Source organism: Citrus clementina, unplaced genomic scaffold (genome assembly GCF_000493195.1).
Source record: "Citrus clementina cultivar Clemenules unplaced genomic scaffold, Citrus_clementina_v1.0 scaffold_4, whole genome shotgun sequence".
NCBI lineage: Eukaryota > Viridiplantae > Streptophyta > Magnoliopsida > Sapindales > Rutaceae > Citrus > Citrus x clementina.
The window spans coordinates 4,141,175-4,145,999 of NW_006262274.1; the positions used below are offsets into that span (position 1 = coordinate 4,141,175).

The 4,825-nt window shown below is 34.2% G+C and overlaps 1 non-coding gene across 1 annotated transcript; it reads right to left on the reverse strand.

Moving 5' to 3' along the window:
* Positions 1 to 2,884: 2,884 nt before the first annotated feature.
* LOC112099439 lies at positions 2,885 to 2,991 on the reverse strand. The gene has a single exon (XR_002906240.1). It is a non-coding gene; the product is annotated as a small nucleolar RNA R71 (small nucleolar RNA).
* Between the last annotated feature and the right edge of the window lie 1,834 nt (positions 2,992 to 4,825).

Here is a 4,825-nt window from a genome sequence, read left to right on the forward strand (position 1 = left end):
GTAGTAATTTTATTGTAAAATATCAATAAAGTCGTTTGGTTTAATAAATTTTACAATTATTCAAATAGTTTCGTTTGTGCATTTTAGTCCTTAGTTTTTAACAATCTTGGCGTTTGATAAATTTTTAAACAAATTACTTTTGATAAAATCACATCATTCTACAGCAGATTTGGGAAAAAGGAAGAAGTAACTTTTAATAAAAGTCTAAAACTAACTTTATTTAATTAAGAAATAAAATCATTAAATTTAAAGAGACCTAATTTCATATTTAATGTAAAATTGTTGAAAGGTAATAGTGAATTTTTAATATAAATATTGCCTAGTAATTAATTTGTGTATTAAAAAAAATCATATCTTGGGTCACTAATTATTGATTAATATCTTAATAAACTCTAGGAAAATCGATTAACCCATAATTTGTGTATATTGATTAATATATTAACTCCAAGATGGTCACCAAATTGGGTTACTAAAAATTGCCTGGTATTAGTATAATAACTTTTAGGGATACAAATTGTCGTTTTCCTATATACTATTTTCTACAAGATCAAAAGGAACTTAATTTTGGTCATTAGTTATAGAGTAGAACGTATGTGAAATATATTTTGCAAAAAAAAAAAAAAATTAAATAAAACAATAAAAATTTTCCCTTGTTTCTTGCAGTCTCAACAATTTCTTGATTGATTAGAACTGTGTGTTCAAAATAGGTTGTGGTTGTAAATTAGTTGATAACTCTATGAAATGAGAGTTATTACGGTAATTCTAGACTTAAATTGAGACCTCTTAGAGAGCAAATGATGTGTTTTTATTGTATTTTTGTTACATTTTGCATAAACATTTATTTTAGTTTCGTCCTAATAAGTTTTGCTTGATTTAATTAATTTGTGATCAAATTGTGTGCATAATCGTATACGATTTAGGGAAAGAATTTTGAAGCAATAGACTAGCACAAAAGATGAAGCATATGGCCACAAAAGAAGTAAAACAAAATTTAGAACAGTGCAATGCTAGAGCCGTTGCTGTAGCAATCCTAGAACAACGATAGAGAAAACTTAGCACGAGATATTTGCAGAATTGAGATCTGCAGTTTCCTAATCTGACTCATGTGTGCCCTAGGCTGATGTTTACCCTAATTTTCAGTATAAAAAGAGGCGCGCAACATGTAAAACGGCGGCAAGGAATTAACATAGAAAAAATCAAGAGGAAAAGAAGAACACAATCAGAATTCAAGGGAACAAATGCTACATCAGTGAAGAATCCAGCATAGTTGTTTAGATTTAGTCTCCATCGTTCTTTACTTGTTCTTTTCTCTACTCTTTGATTGAACCAATGTATTTCGTGACCATTAGTTTGCTGTTTGTTTCTTTTTGTCAAAAGATGAACTAAACTTGCTTGTAGTTGAGTGACAAACAATCTGAATGAGTTTTTGAATGTTCTTATGAGTTACTGTATGATTGTTATAGCATTTTACTCTAGTAGCTATTATTATAACTGTTATTTCGGTTGACCACCCATTTAATGGTTCAAGTTAAGATAGAGCTGTAAAAGGGTCTGTCTTAGTGGATATTACGGAAGTAATACTTGATCTTAATTTGAGTTTCCTGAATTAAGTTTATCTTGAATCCCATAAGAGCTATACTTGAAGTTAAGATTTGTGAAGCACTAGAAATAAGCACTCACCTTGTAGGGTTGATACAATGGATGTTCACAATGCCATGCCTCATGTAGAATAACAACTGGTCATTGTTAGGATACTTAAAGGTATGAGAAGTCTAACACGCGAGAGCTGAGGATGCAAAATAATTCTGCCCAGTGCTGTAGGAATTGCTGTAGCAACTGGTATTAATTTGATGAAAAGCAGTCAACCTATGAAAAGAGTTTGATAATGCAACTACCTCATTCTCAATTGATTCTTTTAAGCAATTTATTTAGTTTATTTTACTACTGCAGTTATTTGTTTTATTTCCTTACAATTGTTACTTTCGGTAGCAAATAACTTTGAATTTGTTCATCTTGAAATAAAATAAAACTATTGTGATTGCTGTAGCATTTCTAGTAACATCAATCCCTGTAGAGACGATCTTAAATACTCATCATTTTATTACTTGTTGTGTATACTTGTACATTGGCATCAATAGCAATTGAGTTTAAAATTCACCAATAATTTTTTGGCGCCGTTACCGGGGATTGATTGTTTATTTTCGAAGTGTGAAGTAAATCTTGATAGTGCCAATTTGATCTAATTTAATTTATTTATTGAGAGATCAACAATTGCATGCGCAAAGACAGATCTGTTGTATTCCAATTTGATCATGAGATTGAAAGGACTGTAAGAAGACTGCGAAGAGAACAAAAAAATTTAAAATCTGTTTCAGACATGGATAATCTGCAGGATGTGGGAAACTTGGACCCTCATGGGCCACCACAACCTGTCAACATTCAAGAGGGGCTGAATGAGCATATTAATCAGAGACAGCCAGGCAACAACAATATTATTTATATGGCTGATGACAGAGACAAGGCTATCAGAGGTTATGCTGTATTAACTCTTCAAGTTGTACATCTTGGGACAGTCAGACTTGAAGTGGAAGCTGCAAACTTTGAACTTAAACTAGTGATGTTCCAAATGCTGCAAACAATGGGTCAATTCAATGGACTACCAAATGAAGATCCTCACCTCCATCTTAAGTTATTTTTGGAAGTGAGTGATGCTCTTAAAATTGCTAGAGCAACACAAGATGCTTTAAGACTGAGGCTTTTTCCTTATTCCTTAAGAGATAGAGCAAGAGCATGATTGAACTCATTACCCTCTGATTCCATAACTACATGGAATGACTTGGCTGATAAATTCCTAATGAAATATTTTCCACCAACCAAGAATACAAAATTGCGAAATGAGATCACTTCATTTCATCAACTTGAAGATGAGAGTTTGTATGATGCTTGGGAGAGATTTAAAGAACTGCTCAGAAGGTGTCCTCATCATGGCATTCCTTGTTGCATACAATTGGAGACTTTCTATAATGGGTTGAATCATAGTACGAGATTGATGGTGGATACTTCAACAAATGGAGCTTTGTTATCTAAATCCTACACTGAAGCTTATGAAATCTTGGAGAGAATTGCCAACAATAATTATCAGTGGCCATCAACTAGACAGCCAACAACAAGAGGTGCAATAGGGGTACATAATATAGATGCCATCACAGTATTATCAACACAAGTAACCTGATTGACTAACATAGTAAAAGCCATGACTTCTGCTCCAGCAGCAGTTAAGCAGATTGCAGAACTGTCTTGCTTGTATTGTGGTGAAGAACATGACTTTAATAACTGCCCTGGAAATCTAGCATCAGTAAATTATGTGGGTAATTTCAACCGACAACTTCAAAACAACCCATATTCAAATACTTACAACCCTGAATGGAAGCACCACCCAAATTTCTCATGGAGCAGTCAAAATAAAAATGCTCCAACATTGAATGGATAGAATAGGAACACTCAACCACCTGATTTTCATCAACAGAGTCAAGGGCAAAAACACACCAACCAAGATCCAATCACTTCATTGGAAGCACTGATTAAGGAATACATTGCAAAGAATAAAGCAATTATGTAGAGCCAAGCTGTATCCTTGAGAAACCTGGAAAACCAAATGGGACAGCTTGCCACAGCAATGAGTAGCAGAACTCAAGGAAGCTTACCCAGCAACACAAAAGATCCAAGAAGAGAGAGAGAAATGAACACTGCAAGTAATCAACTTAAGATTTGGAAAGAGTGTTGATATCCATGTTGATGTGACTAAAAAGGGGCTGGGACTTAATTTCTCATAAAAACTAACTCAAGATGAGAGTATGTTATAACAACCCAGCCATCAAGACACTGGTGTTAGGGGTCAAGCTTCAGCAACTATGGAAGGAAATCAACCAGTACATGCTGAGAAAGAAGTTGCAACACTAATAACCACAACCTACAATAAACCAAACGAGCAGGGTTTGGTACCTCTTGAAGTTACCCAGCAGTTTAGGCATCCACCTCCTTTCCCATAAAGATTCCAGAAGCAAAAACAAGAAAAACAGTTCAGCAAATTCCTAGAAGTGCTGAACCAATTACACATCAACATTCCTTTTGTGGAAGCTTGGAGCAAATGTCTAATTATGTGAAATTTCTAAAAGACATCTTGGCAAGAAAGAAGATGTTGGGAGAATTTGAAATTGTTGCTTTAACACAGGAAAATAGTCATATGCTCCAGAGTAAGATTCCTAAAAAATTGAAGGATCTATGAAGCTTCATAATACCATATTCCATTGGAACTAGGTATAATGGCAGAGCACTCTGTGATTTGGGAGCCAATATTAATCTAATGCCATTATATGTATTTAAGCAGTTGGGAGTAGGAGAATACAGGCCAACAACAGTCATCCTACAATTAGCTGACAGATCTCATGTATATCCTGAAGGAAAAATTGAGGATGTATTGGTGACGGTTGACAAATTCATCTTTCCAGTGGACTTTATTGTATTAGGCTTTGATACTGATAAAGAAGTACCCATTATACTTGGAAGACCTTTCTTAGCAACTGGAAAAACTCTGATAGATGTGCAGAAAAAAGAGCTAACAATGAGGGTAAATGACTAGCAAGTCATATTCAATGTATTAAAGGATATGAAGAACCTTGATGAGGCAGAAGATTGTAATTTTCTGAGTGTTGTAGATTTTGTTGTAGCAGACAGAATCGACAGATGCTGCAGTAATGAGGTCATCAAGGTTGCAACATTTGAAAACTTTGAAGAAGAAGATGTTGCAGCAACTCAAATAGATTGA